The following is a 23459-nucleotide window of genomic DNA, read 5'->3' as shown; positions in this document are numbered from 1 at the left end:
AGGGTGTTTCAATATATACAAATCAATAAGGCTGATACACCACATCAGCAGAATGAAAGCCAAAAACCATAGATTTATCTCAATTGGTACAGAAAATGTCTTCATGATAAAAGTGCCAAATAAATTAGGTAAATAAAGAACATACTTCACTATAATAAAGACCATTTGTAGATAGAAAAAACAATATCCAACATACTGAATGGGGAAAGCTGAAGACTTTCTAAGATATGGAAAAAAAAAAACAAGGGTGCCCACTTTTATCTTTTTTATCTCAACACAGTGCTGGAAGTCCTAGTCAGAGCAATTAGGCAAGAGAAAAAAATAAATAAAGGGCAGCCATACTGGAAAAGACAAAGTCCCAATTTGCAGGTGACATGATGTTATACACAGAAAGCCTTAAGAACACCAAACAAAAGAAAACAAACACTATTGGAACAGACAAATGAATTCAGCAAAGATACAGGATATAAAATCAGAACACAAAAATCAGTAACATTGGTATATGCCATTAGCTAATTAACTAAATAGAAATCAAGAAAGCAATCCCAATTACAACAGGTACAACAATTCTAGGAATAAATGTAACCAAAGACATGAAAGATCTCTACAATGAAAATTATAAAACATGATGAAAGAAATTGAAGAGGACACAAAAAAGGAGAAAGACATCCATATAAATGGACTGGATGAATCAATATTGTTAAAATGTTCATACTTCCCAAAGTGATGTATAAATTCAAGGCAATGCTTATCAAAATGCCAGTAGCATTGCATTCTTCACAGAAATAGAAAAAGCAATTCAAGAATGTGTATGGAACCACAAAACCCCCAGAAGAGCCAAAGCCATCTTTGATAAAAAGAACAAAGCAAGAGGCATTTTGCTACCTGGCTTCAAACATACCACAATGATTTATTCATCAAAACAGAGTGGTATTTCCATAAAAAACCGTCACATAGACCAATGGAATGAATATAGATCCTGGATGTAGTTGTTGACAAAGGTGCTAAGAATATAAATTGGAGAAAGGGCAATGTTTAAAAAAAATAATGCAAAGAAAATTGGATAACTGCTTAAGCATAAGAAAGAAATTAGACACCTTTTTCTCCCCAGTTAGAAAAAAAAGAAAAGAAAAATCAATTAAATATTTACATATAAAACCTGAAAATTCTAGAAAATAAAAACATTCATGGGAGAAATACTTCCAGACATTGAAACAGGCAAGGAATTTTTGCACAAGACTCCAAAGCACAAGAAACAAGAGTAAAATAGCACACTAAAAAGGTTTTGCACTGCAAAAGAAACAGTAGTATGCAGATGCAACATAGAAAATGAAAGAAAATATTTGCAATGAATTCATCTGTTAGTGGTGTGTCAGCCTACTTTTTGTTGCTGTGACTAAAGTATCTGACAAGAAAAATTTAGAGGAGGAAAAGTTTATCTGGGGCTCATGGTTTCAGAGATTTCAGTCAATGGTCAGCCAACTCCACTGTTCTTGGCCTAAGGTGAGGGAGAACATCATGGAAGAAGGGCCCTGTGGAGGAAATCTGCTCACCTCATTGTAGCCACAAAGCAGAGAGAGAGAGCAGTAGAAGCCAGGGACAAAATATATAATCCTTGTGGCATGTCCCCAATGACCCACTTCCTCTAGCCCCAACCAACCTGCTATAGTTACCACCCAGTAATTCATTCAAATTATTAATCAATTAAATGACTTAATTCACTGATTAGGTTATATCTTTCATAGTCTCAGCATTTCACCTTTTGCATTAACACAGGAACTTTGGGGGGGACAACTCATATCCAAAACATAAGAGGTGTGTTGGTATCCAGAATATATAAGAACCTATACGATGATAACTATAATAACTAATATTAAAACTATTAAAGATAACAAGTGTCAGTAAAGACAGAGAAAAGGGAACACTTACACACTGTTTATGGGAATGAAAATCAATAAAGCTAGTATGGAGATTCCTCAGAAAATTAAAAAATAGAACTGACCAAATAATTTCATTACTTTGTATGTATTCAAAAGAAATAATATCAATATGTTGAAAAGATATTCACCTTCCCATTTTCACTGCAGCATTATTGGCAATCAAAAAGATATGAAAATAACCTAAATATCCATAGAGGCATGACTGGGTAAGTAAAATGTGGTACACATACATAAAGAAATATCATTCAATTAATAAAAGGATAAAATTCTGTCATTTGAAATAACATACGTGGAACTAGAGATCATTATTTAGAATAAAATATCAGGCACTAGAAAACAGATACTGAATCTTCACACTCATATGTAGCAAATAAATAAATTGATCTCATACAAGTAGAGAATAGTATGGTAGTTACCACAGGCAATGGAGGAGGGAGAAGTAAAGTCTGATCAATGGGTATTAAGTCAAGTGAGGTTCAAGAAACTCTGGTGTACAATTGCCCAGAGTGAGTATAGATAATAATTATTTTACTATACATTTCAAAACACTAGAAGGAATTGTTTTGAATGTTTTCAACATACGAAATGACAAATGTTGAAATGAGATAAATATGTTTACTTGGAAGTAAATATTTTGAAATGTAGACATGTATGGAGCATGATGTTTACCCTATTGATTTGTCTAATTTTTATATTTTTGTCAGTTTTTAAATTTTTTAAAATAACTACTTTCCCCCCAAAACTGGATTCACGTACTCTTAATAAGGCATCATGTGTCAACAGGCTCATATTCTAAATCAATATAATTTAATATTTATTGCACAGAAATGCAAATCCACATGCTTATTATGAAAGCTTTACATAGACATAATATATTTACTTTAAATTGGGTAAGAGAATGTCATACAAACTTAAGCCATGCCAAATATTGTTATTTGATATAAACTGAGATCATATATTTTAGGCAGGAGGGATTAAGAGGAACTCATCTTCTTGCAAGCTCTTCTGCATCTCAACCTGTTTGGAAAAAGAGTCTTATTAGAAGAAGAAGAGTCAGATTACTGACAGGCTGAACCTTCAGACTGAATCCACAGATTACATCCTTTCTGAGCTCTGTTTATCACCATTGAGGATCACAGATGTTCACGTGTAACCTGATATACAAGGCAGCCCCAAAGAAGTACAAATGCAGGAACCCTCCATAAGGGAAACAGGGCAGAACTAGCAAGCACTAGAAAGAAAGTTCAAGGTGAAGTGTTGGTTTTGAGATGAGTTGTGTGCTGACATAGAATTCCTGGCCCAGACATGTGTGTGGCATGTTTACTTCCTGAAGAAATATCTGTGTATTTAATCTTAAAGACTGATATCACTGAGAGTTGTAGCAATAATGTCCAGTTGCCCAGTGTTTGTTGGGAGACATTCAGTTAGACGAAATGTTTTTCTCACATTGCAAGGGCAACTTGATTTCAGGTAACATAAAGGGAGATTTGAAGACTAATGAGATCACCCTTTTTTAATTCACGGAAATACACTACGGAAGAATCTATGAAAACTGAAAGTCCCATATGGAAGTTCAGGGTTAGTGTGAAATGCACATTAATGTTAGTGGAGACACCTTAGTCCTAGTAAACCATGATTCATTCTGGTTCTATAGAGATATCAATAGTAAATGTGAAATGACAAAGAATGATGTCTTTTCCTATCCATTCGTGTTCATAAATTTGTATCAGTAAATAGGGGATAACAACTTTAGGGAAACTTTGGACAGTTTTGCCCCTTACCATCCTACTTCCCACTTTATATTTAGGAAACTCCATCAACATACTCTTTAAATATGTAGAAAAAAACTGAACTTAGCCCTTCAACACTAATTGCCTTCTGAAAAAAATACATTAAAGTTGAATGTGTATTTCAGATTCTGTTCTACTTTAGTAACTGAGTGGGTATCTAACAGGAAGCTTTGGAAACATGTGCCACTTGAAAACAGTGTGTAAAATTTAGCAATGAAATAATTGCCAGAGAACTCTTCCCATAGCAATGAAGTAATCTTTTCCTTCTATCTAGACTAATTTTCTTTTGCTGAGGGTCGTGGAATTCACATGGAGTCTCTTGTTCTCTTCCACAGCAAATTCTGCCTGATATAGTAATGCATTTTTTTTTTCCAGAGCAGCAAAAGGTAGTCCAGGCATCTCGCAGCTCTCACAGCTTGTTTTCTCAGTACTCTAAATGAATTTTGCATGCAAGAAAGATTACACTGTGTTACATTTGGCTGCTCTATTTTGTTAAAAACAAAAGAGTGCTTGAATGTTCCATGACCTTCCAACTTTCCAGCAGTTTGTCCAATGTCTTCCTCCTTCTCCTTTTCCTCCTCCTCCCCTTCCTCTCCTTCTTATCCTCCTTCTTCTTTATAATATTGCCCCTTATACATTCATTGAAAGAGTTAGCAGGAACTAATAAAAAATTATCTTCCTTATATATCTTAATATAATCAATTAATAGTTGTTTACAATCTACTATGTGTCTCCGTTTGTTTAGCTAGAGATTTCTGTATGGATAGGTGGTTCCTTAATCTGGATACATGAATCTGGGTGAGACTAGAGATTTTCAAATTCCCAAACTGACTGTGGTACATGGCCAGAAGACTTTTAGGTTTCTTTCCAGATCTGAGATTTTATGATTCTAAACTGCCATCCTGTAGTAGGATGTAGTAGATACAAAATGACTCTTTTGCTGTCAGACACTAATTTTTAAATTCCCTTTCTATGGAGAGTGGCATGGTTTGCTGGGCATACCAAAATTTCAACCAGGTAACCTCCGAGTACTTTCTGTGAAATACAAGTTTTAAAAGACTAACAGGGAAACCATTCTGAGTGTAATAGTCACTGTATACTGCTAATGCTGTGATGGTTCCTTTCAGTGAAGTTTCAGAGGTTAAGCTCCTCATACTCTAAGAGTGATAGATTAGAGACGGAAATGGGGATAACGTTAAAAGACAGTCAAAAGTCATAAACTAATGTTCACAATTTAGTGGGTTTTTTTAAGAGAGAAAGAGAGAGAGAATTTTTAATATTTATTTTTCAGTTTTTGGTGAACACAACATCTTCATTTTATTTTTATATGGTGCCAAGGATCGAACCCAGCACCCCTCGCATGCCAGACGAGCACACTACTGCTTGAGCCAAATCCCCAGCCCCACAATTTAGAGTTTTTACTTCATGTTTATAAAAATACTCAAATCTCTTAACCTGTTAATTAGCCTTTTCCTGAATTCAATTTTTTTCATCATAATGATTATTTTGTCTCCACTAAAATCTATGCAATCAGATTTTGGAAAAGTATCCAAACCAAAGTTCCAATCTTGTCTGGGAAGCATCTCTAATAACCTCAGGGATGTGCTTTCCCACTCAAACCTGGGCCTTCTGTCATTTATACATCTCTAGGAGACACTTGTCATGCTGCCTTGCTGGGACTGTGAATATGGTTTGTTCTCCCAACTGCATGAAGTTATTTATATTCTGAGATTATTCCTTTTTTGTTTTTGTTTATCTCTGAGGTCAATTAAATTAAATTAGGAACAGGTTCCCATCTGAGTATCCCAGTTCTTTAAATAATTTACCTACTAGGCTCTCAGAAATGAATTTAATATTTCAATCAAAGCTCTTCTTTGCAAACAACAAGAATTATATATGACTAATTTAAGCTCAAAAAGGAAATGATGAAAATTATATATTTTATATTTTAATGTCACATCAAGAAGATACTGTAAAAGATGCCAAATTCTCGCACTAACATCATCAATACTGGAAACTGTATCCAATTTCACTTGAACACCTTCTTTGTAAGCATGGATTATATATCTGTTTTATACAATTAGTCTCCAGTTCTTAACTTGGAATAATTCCCAAGGTCATGTGCCTATGCCTTAATCCTTTAAAAAAGTTAGACTGAGAAAATCAATATTTAAGATTGATTTCTGTATTCCAAAGCAGAAGATCTCTGCTTTATAAGAAGGAGGATTTCCCAATAGAAAACAATATATAATTCTAGTAGAAAAAGTATAGTATAGATGCATCTTTAGTTGTTCAATTTCCACATACCACCTTCTTGTGAAACACTTAATAAAAATATTTTCCCAGCCACAGTAATGAATTTATGCCCTTATACTGTTAGGGTCTGGCAAACGTAGGAGGAAGAGACCACCAAGAGACTCGTCTCATGCAAAAGCAAAGGGGTTTATTGGGGGGAGGGGACCAGCATGCTGGGGCCCAGAGTTCTCCTGACAGAAACTGGAGCCCTGAGTACAGCTTAAGCAGAGTTTTTATTCAGTGTTTAAACAGGGAAGTTCATATGGCAGTTTGGGTGCGAGAGTGGGGTTGTTACAAAATAACCATTACAGAATAATCATGCGTTTTGTCGGGGGTGTTGGGTCAGGGTACATTTTAACATAAGTAACTGTTTTTAACATAAGTTTCGGGCTCCAGGAAAACAGAACTTAAACTTACAGAAAAGCAAAACTTAAACTTAACAGGAGAGAAAAACTTAAATTTAACCTTTACAATACGACAAACTATTTTCTGCTCTAACTCCTAAATTCTATTTCTACGAATGGCTGTGAATAACAAATAACTCATCTTAATCAGCATAAATCACAGGAATTTATAAACTTATATAACAATAAATGTGGCGGAAAAGCTGATTGTTAATTTGTTAATTCAATGAGGAGAGAAAGAGAAATGAGAAGAACCGAATTGGAGGGAGGAGTGGAGAAAGGTAAAACTGTTTCATTTCCCTTTATCTCCTAATCTCTTACTCTTGGGAGGAAATCATTTTCCTAAACATTCTATAGACTCTCTAACAAAGTGTTGACCAGGACTGTTTTCGTGCCTATGTCTAAATTAACCACTGCAAAAGAAGTAGGATTGCAATGACTGGTTTAAACCTGCATGTGCCTTGTGGGACAGTAGAGCACTTACCCTCTCTGACCATGTTGCTATCTGGAAAATTGTGGGAGGAGTTAGATTTCTAAAATGTGGAATTGTATCCAAAATGTGTCACACTTGACATTTTGTTTTTCAGTTTCTAGAAAAGAAAAAAAGAGGTGGTTTAAATTACCTTTAAAGTTTCTTAAATGCTTAAATAGTTTCATTTAAGAAAATTGAAGATATTATCTTTAAAGACGTTTGGAATCTAACAAGGGAGATTAAAATTAAAAACGGAGTGAGATATATTTTATAAGGATATAAATTATAGTAGGATCATACTGAAGTCATCTATTACTCACTTGTATGTCTTAAATTTTTAATAAATATGGATCAATACTAAAAATTATACATTGGATATATTTCCATTAAGGTTGTAGTATGAAAATCAGATAGGGCCCTACACATTAACTGACTTCAGTGGGAATGAAAATGTGTTGTTGTGCTTCCAGTGTTTTGAATTTATAGAATAACAAACAAAACTTCTTTTGCCACAAGTCTTTTCCTTAAGGAAATTTAACTCATACTGCAGTATTTACAATAAAATTTCTTTATTTTGAATGGAGGATACCATATTTTGTATTTGTGTATCAAATGCTTCTCATACTTCAGTTTAATTTCCATGTAATGACAATATTCCTAACACATTTTATAAAAGCCTTTAGAGTTTGCAAATTGCTTTTCCTTTTACTATCTATGTACTCTTAAAGACCACATTGTAGAATTGATAAAATATACCCTTCTCTTTTGTTAAAGAGAGGAGGCAACTGAGGCCTAAAGTCAAATAACTAACAATTTCCAGAGTTGGGTGATTAACATCCAGATCCTCTGACTCCAAGTCCAGTGCTCATTTTGCCATATTAGCTTTTTTTTTTTCTTTTTTCCCAAAAGAAAACTATATTTAATTCCAAAGGCTTGGATTTAATTAAAAATTCAGAAACAGCTGCTGTTGGATTGAAATTTGTCTTTCCTAACACAGCATCCAAGAAGTCAATTATCTATGTTCTACTTTAAAAATATGGTAACATGGTAGAGTACTTTTCTTTGAGGGGAATGTAAAATCATTAGCTAAAGTTGTGTTTAACAAAATGAAACCTCTAATGCTCACCAAGGTGAATACTGGGATACTGCCAATGTCTTCCCCGTTCTGAGGAAGGATATCTTGGGCTGATTAGTAAAGACTGGGACTCTTGTCTTATTCCTCATGCCAGATTGCTCCCTCTGATCATGTGACCCTCAGAAAAATCATTTTCTCTCTAGAGGTTTTAGCACTATTAGAAAAGACTATCTTTAATGATCCTTCTAATTCTCATGAGCTATTTTCTCAGGTATAAATTTTGAACAAAAAAAGACTAAAGAATCATACAATATCAAAACAAAAGCAGGGCTGAGGTTGTAGATCAGTGGTGGAGTGCTTGCCTTGCACATCTGAGGCACTGGGTTCAACCTTAGCACTACATAAAAATAAACAAAATAAAGGTATTATGTCCATATATACCTAAAAATAAAAACTAGGGACCTTTAGAAAAATGAATTTCAACTGCCTTTTTTACAGATAAAGATACCTTAGTCTGCAGAGGGGAAGAGACCCATAGTCAAATATAGAATTAGCATGTTTTATTCTACACATATTTCCACAGTTGGTGGAAGTAGCTCATGTTCTGCTTCTCTCTAAACTAGGTATTAAGACAGCAAAACTTATCTAAGAAATACAAAAGTATTAGCCTACTAGTGTTTGTTACTAGCAATAAGGACCATGAGTTCTACTTTAATGCAGTTCATCTACTTCAGGGCCTTGAACAAATCACATATTTGTTATAACTTCAGTGTCCTCATCTATAAGAAAAGGGATGATAATAGATGGGTTATTTATTTATAAGAATTTTTATAAGAACTACAATTATTCATGTATTTCCTTAATAGGTGTTCATTGACCATAGAGTATGCACTTGTCCTTGGCAATACTGTTATAAGTACTGGGTTTGCAGAGGCAAAAGAAGTACACAAGTTCTCTGTCCTCAATGAAGATACAAACACCTCGGAAACAAGGGAAAGCCTTGAAAAGAAGAGGTAAATAAAGGAACATATAAATGCAGACTGCTATGCTTCATATTATGAGGGGGCTGAAATCCATAGGCTACAAGAGTACAGAAGCTCAAAGTCTTGTTGTGATGCCGGAAGGAGACCCTCACCTGCTGTAGACACCATCAGCTTGGATTTCCCAGCCTTCAGAAACATGGGCTAAATAAATCTCTATTATTTATAAATTACTCAGTTTGTTGTATTCAGTTTTAGCAACAGAGATAGGACTAACACTGGAAAGAAATCGTTGAAGTCATGGTTTGATATCATTAATACAACATTAAAAAGGGTAAATCCAGTGCTTGAAAAGTCAAATTTGAGAATAAGAATAACTCTTTTATGTTCTTATTTTAGATACAACACTATCTTTACATATCATTCTCACATTCATGAGAAATATTGATCCTTTGGGAAAGGGTGTTTTCTTTAAATTTGTTCCAGGACACATTTTGACTTGGCAGAGAGATGACTGAGTGCCTTCTGATGATTAAAAGTATAAATCCAATAAAAAATGAATATTTCATTCAAGGATCCTAACATTAACATTTTTGGAAATATTTCATGCGTATTTGCAACTCAAAGCATGTTTTTTTCCTTTGTGTTGATAAAGGCTGATATAAATGGTAGAACTACTTTTCTTTATGGGATTACAAAAGTTGTCTTGTACATTTAAAAACTTCCAAGAAAAAGAATAAAGAATAATAAAAAGAAAAGAAATAAACATATATCCAAAACTGTTTTTTGAATTAACCATGAAACTTAATCTCATTGTGTTCTCTCTTGTTTACAATAAAAGAAATGCTTATAATTTTGAGGTAATTGTGGAAAAGAGAAAGGTCATTATATACAATTGAATATTATAGTTTTCTTTCAAAGAAAATATCTGGTCAATTAAAAAAGAGATCAAAATGTTATTATTCTTGAAAAAAATCTCAACAAATCTTTTCAAACATACTGAAATTATATTATATTACATGACTTAAATACCTCCCAAATATTATAATGTATATTATAAATCAATATTATAATGTATCAAATAAAGCAAGACTCAACATTTTGTTTTTATAAGAGACATACTTTGTAAAGGTATTATAGATTAAAAGTAGAAGTTGGGAATATTTTATATAAAGAAAAATTGGATTAAAAATCTAAATGCAGTGGCTACATGAATATAAAAAGGTCCATTTCACAACAATGAGTATACTAAGAGCAAGAACAGTAATTTTAATATAGAGGGTTCAATTTACTAAGAGAACAAATATCCCAAAAGCTGTTTCACCTAAATCTATGCTTTCATAGAAATGAAACAAAGTGAAAGGAGAAAGAAACCCCAAATTATAGTTGAAGTTTTCAAACTTTTCTCCACTAATCAATAAAGCAAATAAACTGAAAATGAATAATATTGTGGAAGACTTGAAAAACTTTGGCACATTGGCCAAAATGTCATTTTATAGATCACTCTACTCAAAATTAGCAGAATATTGGACTTTTTAATTGTATACTCAACATTCACTAAAGATTGTTTTTTGGCCATAAAACAAGTGTCAATAAATCCAAGGCTTTTAGTCATATAAAATATGTTCTCTGGACAAAAGGAAATAAAAGTAGAAATCAATATCAGATTATCTGAGATAGCCTCAATATGTTGACATCAAATTATAACCTTCTATATATCCCATGACTCAAAGAAGAAATCACAGACATTTCTATTAAAAGATGTTAAAATAAACAAACCACGACCCATAAAAATCCATAAATTTAAATGAAGCAGTAAGTAGAGGGGAATTTATAGCAATAAATTTCTATATTAAAAGTTCCAAAATTAATGGCATAAGGGTCTACTGTAAGAAACTAGAGAAAAATTAAATGCAAAGTAAGTAAAAAGAACCAGAAAATCAATACAAATAATGAAAATAAAAGCTGGTACAAAGAGCAAAAAGATCAATAAATCTTTAGCCAGATTGAAGAAAAAAATGAATAGAAAAAACAGAGATGATCAGTATTGAGAATAAAAGAGGGAACCTCCCTGGAAACATTATAGACATTAGAAAAAGAATGGAGTTTTAGGAACACATTTGCAACAATAAATTAGAGATTAAATGGACAATTTCTGTGGAATACATAAACAACCAAGACTCACACATTAGAAACAGACAACATGGCAAGGCACATCTCTATTAAAAATTGAATTTTTGTTTAGAAAGATTTTTTTTAATTTATTTATTTTTTTATTGGTTGTTCAAATCATTACAAGGCTCTTGACATATCATATTTCAAACATTAGTTTCAACTGAGTTATGAACTCCCATTTTTACCCCAAATACAGATTGCAGAATCACATTGGTTACACATACACATTTTTACATAATGCCATACTAGTAACTGTTGTATTCTGCTATCTTTCCTATCCTCTACTATCCCCCCTCCACCCCATTTCTCTTTTTATCCCGTCTACTGTAATTCGTTTCTCTCCTTGTTTTTTTCCCCCCTTTCCCCTCACAACCTCTTATATGTAGTTTTTTATAACAATGAGAGTCTCTTTCCATTTCCATGCAATTCCCCTTTTCTCTCCCTTTCCCTCCCACCCCGTGTCTCTGTTTAATGTTAAATTTTCTTCCTGCTCTTCCTCCCTATTCTATTCTTAGTTGCTCTCATTATATCAAAGAAGACATCTGGTATTTGTTTTTTAGGGATTGGCTAGCTTCACTAAGCATAATCTGTTCTAGTGCCATCCATTTCCCTGCGAATTCCATGATTTTGTCATTTTTTAATGCAGAATAATACTCCATGGTGTATAAATGCCACATTTTTTTAATCCATTCATCCATTGAAGGGCATCTGGGTTGGTTCCACAGTCTAGCTATTGTGAATTGTGCTGCTGTGAACATCCATGTGGCAGTATCCCTGTAGTACGCTCTTTTAAGGTCTTCAGGGAATAGTCCGAGAAGGGCAATAGCTGGATCAAATGTTGGTTCCATTCCCAGCTTTCCCAGGAATCTCCATACTGCTTTCCAAATTGGTCGAACCAATTTGCAGTCCCACCAGCAATGTACAAGTGTACCCTTTTCCCCACATCCTCGCCAGCACTTGTTGTTGTTTGACTTCATAATGACTGCCAATCTTACTGGAGTGAGATGGTATCTTAGGGTGGTTTTGATTTGCATTTCTCTGACTGCTAGAGAAGGTGAGCATTTTTTCATGTACTTGTTGATTGATTGTATGTCCTCCTCTGAGAAGTGTCTGTTCAGGTCATTGGCCCATTTGTTGATTGGGTTATTTGTTGTCTTATTGTCTAATTTTTTGAGTTCTTTGTATACTCTGGATATTAGGGCTCTATCTGAAGTGTGAGGGGTAAATATTTGTTCCCATGATGTAGGCTCCCTATTTACTTCTCTTATTGTTTCTCTTGCTGTGAAAAAACTTTTTAGTTTAAGTAAGTCCCATTTGTTGATTCTTGCCATTAACTCTTGTGCTATGGGTGTCCTGTTAAGGAATTTGGAGCCCGACCCCACAATATGTAGATCAGAACCAACTTTTTCTTCTATCATATGCAGAGTCTCTGATTTGATATCTAGGTCCTTGATCCATTTTGAGTTAACTTTTGTGCATGGTGAGAGGAGGGGATTCAGTTTCATTTTGTTGCATATGGATTTCCAGTTTTCCCAACACCATTTGTTGAAGATGCTATCCTTCCTCCATTGCATGCTTTTAGCCCCTTTATCAAATATAAGATAGTTGTAACTTTGTGGATTAGTCTCTGTGTCCTCTATTCTATACCATTGGTCCACCCGCCTGTTCTGGTACCAGTACCATGCTGTTTTTGTTACTATTGCTCTGTAATATAGTTTGAAGTCTGGTATTGCTATACCACCTGATTCACACTTCCTGCTTAGAATTGCTTTTGCTATTCTGGGTCTTTTATTTTTCCATATGAATTTCATGATTGCTTTGTCTATTTCTACAAGCAATACCATTGGGATTTTGATTGGCATTGCATTAAACCTATAGAGAACTTTTGGTAATATCGCCATTTTGATGATGTTAGTTCTGCCTATCCATGAACAGGGTATATTTTTCCATCTCCTAAGATCTTCTTCTACTTCTCTTTTTAGAGTTCTGTAGTTTTCATTGTATAAATCTTTCACCTCTTTTGTTAGGTTGATTCCCAAGTATTTTATTTTTTTTGAGGATATCGTGAATGGAGTGTTTTCCCTTATTTCCATTTCAGAAGTTTTGTCGCTGATATACAGAAATGCCTTTGATTTGTGTGTGTTGATTTTATATCCTGCCACTTTGCTGAATTCATTTATTAGTTCTAGTAGTTTTTTTGTAGACCCTTTTGGGTCTTCTAGATATATAATCATGTCATCCGCAAATAGTGATAATTTAAGCTCTTCTTTTCCAATTTTTATGCCTTTAATTTCTTTCGTTTGTCTAATTGCTCTGGCCAGTGTTTCGAGAACTATATTGAATAGAAGTGGTGATAGAGGACATCCCTGCCTTGTTCCAGATTTGAGAGGGAATGCCTTCAATTTTTCTCCATTCAGAATGATGCTAGCCTGGGGCTTAGCATAGATAGCTTTTACAATGTCAAGGTAAGTTCCTGTTATCCCTAGTTTTTCTAATGTTTTGAACATAGAGGGATGCTGTATTTTGTCGAATGCTTTTTCTGCGTCTATCGAGATGATCATATGGTTCTTATTTTTAAGTCTATTGATATGGTGAATAATATTTATTGATTTCCGTATATTGAACCATCCTTGCATCCCAGGGATGAATCCTACTTGATCATAGTGCACAATTTTTTTGATGTGCCTTTGTATCCGATTCGCCAGAATTTTATTGAGGATTTTTGCATCTAGGTTCATCAGAGATATTGGTCTGTAGTTTTCTTTCTTTGATGTGTCTTTGTCTGGCTTCGGAATCAATGTGATGTTGGCCTCATAGAATGAATTTGGAAGAGCTCCCTCTTTTTCTATTTCCTGGAATAACTTGAAAAGTATTGATATTAATTCTTCTTTAAAGGTTTTGTAAAACTCCGCTGTATACCCATCCGGTCCTGGGCTTTTCTTGGTTGGTAATCTTTTGATTGCTTCTTCAATTTCATCCATTGATATTGGTCTGTTCAAATTGTGTGTGTCTTCCTGACTCAGTCTGGGCAAATCGTATGTCTTAAGGAATTTATCGATGTCTTCACTATCCTCTATTTTATTGGAGTATAGGTTTTCAAAATAATTTCTAATTGTCTTCTGTATTTCTGTAGCATCTGTTGTGATATTGCCTTTTTCATCCCTTATGTTAGTAATTTGATTTCTCTCTCTTCTTCTCTTCGTTAGCATGGCTAAGGGTCTGTCAATCTTGTTTATTTTTTTCAAAGAACCAACTTTTAGTTTTGTTAATTTTTTCAATAGTTTCTTTTGTTTCAATTTCGTTGATTTCCGCTCTGATTTTAATTATTTCTTGCTTTCTGCTACACTTGCTATTGTTTTGCTCTTCCTTTTCTAGGGCTTTGAGATGAAGTGTGAGCTCATTTATTTGTTGGTTTTTCCTTTTTTTGAGGAATGACCTCCAGGCGATGAATTTCCCTCTTAAAACTGCTTTCATTGTGTCCCATAGATTCCGATAGGTTGTGTCTGTATTTTCATTTATCTCTAAGAATTTTTTGATTTCCTCCTTTATGTCTTCTGTAACCCTTTGATCGTTCAGTAACATATTGTTCATTTTCCATGTGATATTGAATTTTCCCTTCCTTCTTTTATCATTGATTTCCAGTTTCATTCCATTATGATCAGATAAAATGCATGGTATTATCTCCACCCCTTTATATTTACTGAGGGTTGCCCTATGGCATAATATATGGTCTATTTTTGAGAGGGATCCATGTGCTGCTGAGAAAAAAGTATATCCTCTTGATGATGGTTGATATATTCTATATATGTCAGTTAAGTCTAGGTTATTGATTGTGGTATTGAGTTCTATAGTTTCTTTATTCAACTTTTGTTTGGAGGATCTGTCCAATGGTGAGAGAGGTGTGTTGAAGTCGCCCATAATTATTGTGTTGTGGTCTATTTGATTCTTGAACTTGAGGAGAATTTGTTTTATGAACTTCACAGCACCATTATTAGGTGCATAAATATTGATAATTGTTATATCTTGTTGTTTAATGGTTCCTTTTAACAGAATATAATGTCCTTCCTTATCCCTTTGGATTAATTTAGTCTTGAAGTCGATTTTATTCGATATGAGGATGGCCACACCTGCTTGCTTACGAGGACCGTGTGCGTGATATATTTTTTCCCAACCTTTCACCTTCAGCCTGTGTATGTCTTTTCCAGTCAGGTGAGTCTCCTGGAGGCAGCATATTGTTGGATTTGTTTTTTTAATCCATGTTACCAGCCTATGTCGCTTTATTGGAGTGTTTAAACCATTAATGTTTAGAGTTACTATTGATATATGGTTTGTTCTTCCAGCCATGTTTGATTATTTATCTCTTTTTTTTTTTTCAATTTAGTTTGTTTCTCCATGATTTGCTTTCCCCCCTCTGTCTGTCTTTACTGAGGTACTTCCCACTGTTGGCTTTGGTTATTGTTTTTCATTTCTTCCTCGTGGAGTGTTTTGTTCAAGATGCTTTGCAATGCTGGTTTTCTGGCTGAAAATTCTTTTAGTTTTTGTTTATCGTGAAAGATTTTTATTTCGTTGTCATACCTGAAGCTTAATTTTGCTGGATACAGGATTCTTGGTTGGCATCCATTGTCTTTCAGTGTTTGGAATACGTTGTTCCAGGATCTTCTTGCTTTCAGCGTCTGTGTTGAAAAATCTGTTGTTAACCTTATTGGTTTACCCCTGAATGTAATCTGTCTCCTTTCTCTTGTAGCTTTTAATATTCTCTCTTTGTTCTGTATATTGGATATCTTCATAACAATGTGTCTTGGCGTTGGTCTACTGTGATTTTGTATGCTCGGTGTCCTGTATGCATCTACAATTTGTATATCTGTTTCCTTTTTAATTTCTGGAAAGTTTTCTGTAATTATTTCATTTAGTAAATTACTCATTCCCCTGGTTTCAATTTCTATCCCTTCCTCTATCCCAATTACTCTTAAATTTGGTTTTTTTATATTATCGCATATCTCTTGTATGTTTCTCTCATGATTTTTAACCATCCTATCTGAGTTGGCTAGACTCTTTTCAAGTTGATATATTTTGTCTTCATTATCAGACGTTCTGGCTTCTAGTTGCTCCACTCTATTAGTGATACTCTCATATGAGATTTTAATTTGGTTTATAATTTCCTTCATTTCTAAGATTACTGTTTGATTCTTTTTTATAGTCTCTATCTCCTGATATAGATGCTTAACTTCTTCTTTTATCATTTTATGTAATTCCTTCTCAATGTGTTCTTTCGCTGCTTGAATTTGCTGTCTCGTGTCCTCTTTAAGGTTCCATTCCATCTGTCTAAGGTGTTCCCTGAGTTCTTTATATGACCATTTTTCTGATGACTCTATGTCGTCCTGAATATTTAGGCTGTCCTGCGTTGTTTGTACTCCTTTTCTTCCTTGCTTTTTCATACTGTTCATTTTGCTTCTTGTTCTGTTTGACTGTTGAGTTACTGTATACTCCTATATATTTATTTGATGCTTGTGAGGAAAGGTATTAGCAGGGAAGGGAAGAAATCACCAAAGAGAATGAGAGTAACCAGGTAGAATTCAAGAAAGGGGGAATAAGAGAATTGAAAAGAAATGGAAAGACAGAGGAAGAGAAGAAAGAGAAAGAAAAAATAAAAAATTAAAAAGAATTAAAAAAATAACAATAGTAATAATAGAGATGAGGATTAAAATTAAAAAATAAAATAAAATAAAATAAAATGAATTTTAAAAACACTTTTTTTAAAAAAACAGCAACAACAACAACAAAAACCCAACCACAACATCCACAAAAAAAAAAAAAAAGAAAAAAAAATTAATAAATGCAGTCTTAGAGTCCGATTCACTATTCTTCCATTAGGTGAAGCTGTGCCCACCAGGCTAAGCTTCTCTTCTTAGTAGGCGGGAGCCTGTCACTGTGCAGCAGCTTTTCCTCCCGGACTGGGCGGTTCTGCTCACCGGTAATGCTCACCACAATACTGGCTACACGCCAGGTCTGCTGCTCCTGTGTGCCCTGTTTTCATGGCCACCTGGGCACGCTCTCCCTGTTTGCCATTCCCTGGAATCCTAAGTTTGTAGGGCTTGGGGTTGAGGACCCGCGGCGAATTTGCTTGCCCTCTGGTAGTCACGCCCCCGGAAACTGGTGCAAGAGACCTCAGATGTTACCTCTGGTGGGAGCCGTAGCTGGGAGTTCCGTGCGGTGGGTCCCGCGCCACTCCTGATTCCCCCGTGCGGGCAGTGCTGTTCGAAGTGCCCAGTGGTCGGGACTATTTGTCCGTTTGCCGTGTGGTCGGGGCCCTTTGCAGAGCTCAGTGGGCAGGAGTTGTTCACAGGAGCGGGGTGGGGGTGGGGGTGGGGGGTCATGTGGTTTGCAGCTCCGAACCGGCTGGGGGTGGGATGGGGGGGTGGGGGTATTGTTTGTAGTGCCAAACCGCCAGAGGCAGTTCACAGACTCAGGCCTGCGGGCCCAGTCCGGCCGCGGCCATTTGTATGTTCGCTGCAGTTCGCTGCAGTTCGCTGCAGTTCGGCAGCGGCCAGCTGGAATGTGTCCCTGATCCGCGTTGTTCCCGGCTGGGAGTGGGGTGGGGGTGTTGTTTGCAGCGCCAAACCGCCAGAGGCAGTTCCCAGACTCAGGCCTGCGGGGGGGGGGGGGGGGGGGGGGGCCCAGTCTGCCGCGGCCGTTTGTACGTTTGCTGCAGTTCGCTGCAGTTGGGCCGCGGCCGGCGGGATTGTGTCCCTGATCCGCGTTGCTCGGAACCGGCTGGGGGTGGGGAGGGGGTGTTGTTTTCAGCGCCAAACCGCCAGAGGCAGTTCACAGACTCAGGCCTGCGGGGGCCCAGTCCGCCATGGCCGTTCCTACGTTTGCTGCAGTTCACTGCAGTTCGGCCGCGGCCGGCGGGATTGTGTCCCTGTGGGATTGTGTCCCTGATCCGCGATGCCTAGATTCACTCGCCTGAGACAAACTGACCCCTCCCACAGACTTACTAGTTATCGGCAGGTCTCCTTTCAATGGAATATTGTTAGAAGTTCCTCAGCAGGTCCCATGCAACTGTATTTATGTGTCTCTCTGATCCCGTTACTGCGGAGGTACAGAAAATGCTGCCTGCTCGCCGGCTGCCATGTTGGAACCCTCTGTTTAGAAAGATTTTAAATTCATAGTTAAAATGTTTTCTGGGCCTTTGCACTCCAGTTCCCCATGACTTCACTAGTGATTTCTACCAAATGGGTAAAAAATATCACCAGTCAACCCAAGCTCTTCCAGAAGTCAGTAGAGAAGAGGACAACTTTCATTCAAGTCAAGACCAGTCCCGAAAAAAAGATGATGTTGGAAAGAAACTAGAGAGCAACGTGGCATGTGAATCTGGATGGAGGAATATTTAATATCATTTTAGCAAGCCAAATTCAATGATATATAAAAAGGACCAAGACCACATAGGTCTCTTTTGAGGAATTAAAATTTGTTTAACAAGATGATCTTTGTAAAGATGCAGATTAATTATAGCACTACAGGTCTGTTTCAAAGGGAACTACAGACTTTTAAAATCTGATTTTTCAGTATTTTGCATTTGAAGTTCTAGATGGGTTAAGAAGAACTCTATTGAAAAAGGTGCCAAGGTGATGAAGACATTATAATTTTTTTCCACAAATGCACTAGAATTATTGAATATACATATAAAAATAATAAACCTTGACCTTTATCACACCCTATACTAGAAAAGTGACTTAAATGAGTCACAGAGATAAATGAAAAGCCAAACTGTAGACCTTCTGGCAAAAATAATAGAAAATAATAATAATAATATTATTATTATTATTTTGTGACCAGCTGTTATGCAACTTATTTCTAAGGATATTAAAAGTATAAACCATCAGGGAAAAAAGTATGACAAAATGGCCTTCATCAAAGTTAAAATTCTTGCTTTTCAGCTCGTAGATATAGAATGTAAAGATAATTTACACACTAAAGAGCTATGGGCAAAATATATCTTTCAAAGCATTTGTATGTAGTATATAGAAAATAATTTTATAAGTGAATCATTAAAACTCAAAAACCCCATTAAATTTTGTTTTTCTTTGACTGGCCACCAAAGATGTATATAAATATTAGGAACAGCCAATGAAAGATGCTGTCATTAGTTCTCAGATAAAAGACACTATTGACAAAATAGAATTGCTAAATCTGAAAGAAGTAAATATATCAAATACTGGCAAGGATTAGGAGCAACTGAAACACTTATAAATAGCATGCAAATTATGTCACTATTTTAGGTAAGCTTGGGGATATCTTAATATACTGTATGACTATTCAATCCTAGTTTTAGATATTTGCCATAGAAAATGAGACAATGTGTCCACACAAGGTGACACTCAAATTGTCATTGCTACTTTTCATAATAATCCAAGTATTTATTACACAATAAATGGATAAACAAATTGTAATACATACAGACAATGGAATACAAATACTCAACAAAAATAAATGACTACCAATATTTACAAAAAATAAAATTTAAAAACATTATGCTACACAAAAAAATGCAGATTCTATTTATATGAATTCCAGAACTATCAAACTCTAATGACTGAAAACTGATCAGTGGTTGCCATCAGTCAAAAGCGAAAGAAGGGTATTGGCTGAAAAAGTTATAAGAAATTTTTGAGTGATAGGTTCTTTGTGATGATTTGAGGGGTGGTTTTAATACCATGAACTCATCACACTGCATGCTCTGAATTGGTGAGCTAATTTAAAATTATAGAAATCAATCCTGGACATATAAGAAATTTGTGAGCCTGTTTAAGATTCCTTCCAGGAGGAAAAAAAATTACTTAAATAAATATAAAAGACAGTGTTTTCATTTAGTAAAAGCCTTATGCAATTATGGGAAGTGGAAAGTGAATTTACAATATGTTTATTTTTCAACACCAGGTGCTTTTGGCATAGTGGGCTGCTCTTCCTCCAGCATACAGGGAATGTATGACTGGCTTGATTTGCTCTAAGAGTTGTGGCTGAAAAGTCGTGTATATGTTAACAAAATACAGACACAAAATACTATGTATTATATGATTATATTAATGTGGAATTCCAGAACACTCACAACTACAGTGATTGAAAATTGGTCAATGGTTGCCATCAGCTGAAGAAGGGTATTGGCTGAAAAAAATAGAGACTTTTCAGGGAGCAAGGTGAGGACATGTACTTCTTACTGGTGTCTTTTAAATTTACTTTCATGTTCTATATATGCTACCCGATTTATTAGCTGAGTGTTCTTGAAGCATGCATAATATTTCTTTATGCATAGTATGCTGTCTATATATTTCACTTGAAGGATTTATTTAGGCTAAATTAAAATTGGAAAAAAAAAGAACCATTTCATTATTTAAGGCATGAACCAGCATTTCTTATTTTTAACAAGTTTTCTTTATTTACATATTTTTAAGGGCATGGTATATTATATCTTATATGCAAAGGAGAAACACAATGGAGGAGTTATACAAACTGGAAAAAATTGGAAAAGTCCTGCTGGAAAAAAACATGCTTAATTATGGAAAGTATATAGTCCTTGAAACGGGACTCGAAAACTCCAGTAAAACTGATAACAAATTTTAGTTCCATTCTTTACTGCCCCAATGAACTGAACAAGCAAATGAAAATATGGGAGCCTCAGTTTCACCTATTGTGCCAGGTTATTGGAAAAATAAGGCAAAATAGTGTTTGTGAAAAGACTTTGTGAACTACAATGTAATATGCTAAACCGTAAGATATTGCCAATATTTTGATTTTTATTTCTAATGACAATCCCACACAGTCAAACTTGATCCTCAGGTACTATTCATTTTATTCATTTTTATTACCAGCCTGGGAAAAGTTAGAAGACGAATAGACAAGTGCATTGCTAATTTAAAAAAAAAAAACTGGCATGAACAAAGGATGAATGGTGGAAGAGAACAATGTCATGTGACCATGAAAGTGAACAAAGGTGTCTGGAATGTAATATTTAAAGTATTGTAGGAGACTCACAACTTTGAAAGAAAGACAATGGTCTTACTGTAAAAATTCTTGAAAGTCAGGCTGAGGAATTTTAGTGCAATTCAAAAGCATAGGGATTTTTGTGGAGATGGGTAACATGACCAAGGTTTACTTAAGAAAATTTATCCTGGCATTGTAGAAAGCAAAGTGGAGATGAAAGAGATGAGGCGGATGGAAAACCACTTTGAGGGATGCTGGTCTTCTCTAACACAACATCCTGAGAACTATACACAATACTTCCAAAGACCAGGGGTATCTGCATATGCACAGAGTAAGGGAAGGCAGGACACATGGAGAAGTCAGGAGGAAAAACAATCACACAATGAATCTCTGTCTTTATTTTTTAACCTCGTTAGTGGAGATGACTTCTAAACTTTTCCTCCTCCCCCAGCTGCCCTGCCAAATTGCAGCCCCTTTGCCACCTACATAATAAAAGACATTTCACAGTACACTGTTTCCATGGGGCAGTTTAAACCATTTGTCAAGCCACAGCAATTTCTTTTGTTCAGCCTCTTCTTAATGAGTTTGTGAAGGACTTGGTAACCTTTGAAAATCAATTTAGAGTCTTGTCATGAAACTGTCCCTTAAAAAAAAAAAAAAAATGAAGTAGTTGCCCAATCGGACACACTGCAAACAAAACAAAGAATTATCTGAAAAAAAAATCACAAATCTCAGTGCAATCAAGTCAGTATAACTTTGTTTCTGAAATCTGACTGCATCTAAATTTAGTAGCTTTCCTGTTGAAGGCAGAGTTTTTATTCTCAACTATTTCCTTGTTCCTACGCAGGAAACATCCATGAAACCTTCCATTTATATTTAATGTGGGTTTATGATGATATTCTGAATAATTATATGACATGGTTGAAAAGTGCCCTTCTTGAGCAGGCAGTGTGGTGACCTTGAGAGTACATTCTGGGACACATAACAAAAAAATAAAATAAAATTCCAATATTTGGTTTTAAATGATGATAAATTTAAGTACTACAGTAATTTTTTTAAATGAAAAGTGTCACTATAACTAACTGTACAAATAAAGCAACTGAATTTCAGAGAAGGTAAAAAATACATGCCCCAAATCAGACACATAGTAACTTATGAGTCAAAATTAGGACCTGATCAGTCTTATTCTAGAACCCATATGCTCAGCTGCTATGATATTCTGCCTTACAGTGCACACAACCCTAACTCCTGTCATAAGCTTGTGAAGTGGATCATGATTAATCGTGTCTAGGTCTGCAATCTTTCCAACATAAGCATGTAAAGAATTTACTCAGGTTAGTGCTTAACATAAAGTTTAATAAAATGATAGCTAATATTAGTACAATTACTGAAATAGGGAAGGAGAGGCACCTTCTTGTCTGGTGTAACTTAAAAAAGCCTGAACAAAAACTTAAAATTATGAGAAGGATTTTGATAGGTAAAATTTGAGGGGAAGGATCGCCAAGGTAGGATACATGTGCATGGAGGTAGAAGAGGTTGAACTTGCAAGAACTGTAGCTGAATTGAAAAGTGAGTGTTGGAAGATCAATAGTCAGAAACAAAGTTTGAAATAGAGTCAGCGTTCGAATTAGAGATAATTCATGTCTTTTTGCAGCAATCAACTCATCATAGGCTTAGCAGGAGATAATAATGTTTGCACTTTACAAAAATATTTTTGAAAGCAAAGTGAAGAGAGAGTTAGAGGAAACAGTGGGAAAGCTAGTAGGAATGTCCATCAGGTTGCCCATCATGAGGTCAACTAACTAGGGACTAAAATATATAGATTGCTTGCTCTGTGCCAACCGCTATCCTGAGCTCACTTAATACATCAATGAATTTAATTTTTACAAATAACACATAAGGTGAATATTTATTAAAGAAAATTTCTTCTCATCTCACTCTTAAAAGTGTCCTGATTTAGGGTACATGTTATTTGGCCACCCTTTGGTGCTGCACTTTTTTTTTTTTTCCCCTGAGGGAAAGCAGGGAAAGTGAAATTGTGCTCTAATGCAACACCTGTATATTCAGTAGGTGTGTTGGGAAGGCTCAGAAGACACAAGCCTTGACTACAAATTCTAGTTCTACCCTAGGATTAGCTCTTTTGTCAATCACTCCTGAAAATAAGGACCTAAACTTGTTATAGCCAGAAGGGATATTAGAAGTCATCTAATCTGAAAAATACCTGCATAACATTTTATGTGTATGTGGATACACAGATATCGTAGATGATATGCAGGAAAGTTATAACTACTCCTTTTGCCTCCCACCACACATTCACAACCTTATACATAAACTTTCAGATGTGTTAGTA

Source organism: Ictidomys tridecemlineatus, chromosome 3 (genome assembly GCF_052094955.1).
Source record: "Ictidomys tridecemlineatus isolate mIctTri1 chromosome 3, mIctTri1.hap1, whole genome shotgun sequence".
Classification (NCBI taxonomy): Eukaryota; Metazoa; Chordata; class Mammalia; order Rodentia; family Sciuridae; genus Ictidomys; species Ictidomys tridecemlineatus.
The sequence above is the reverse complement of the archived record's forward strand: the minus strand, read 5'-3'. Positions refer to the sequence as shown.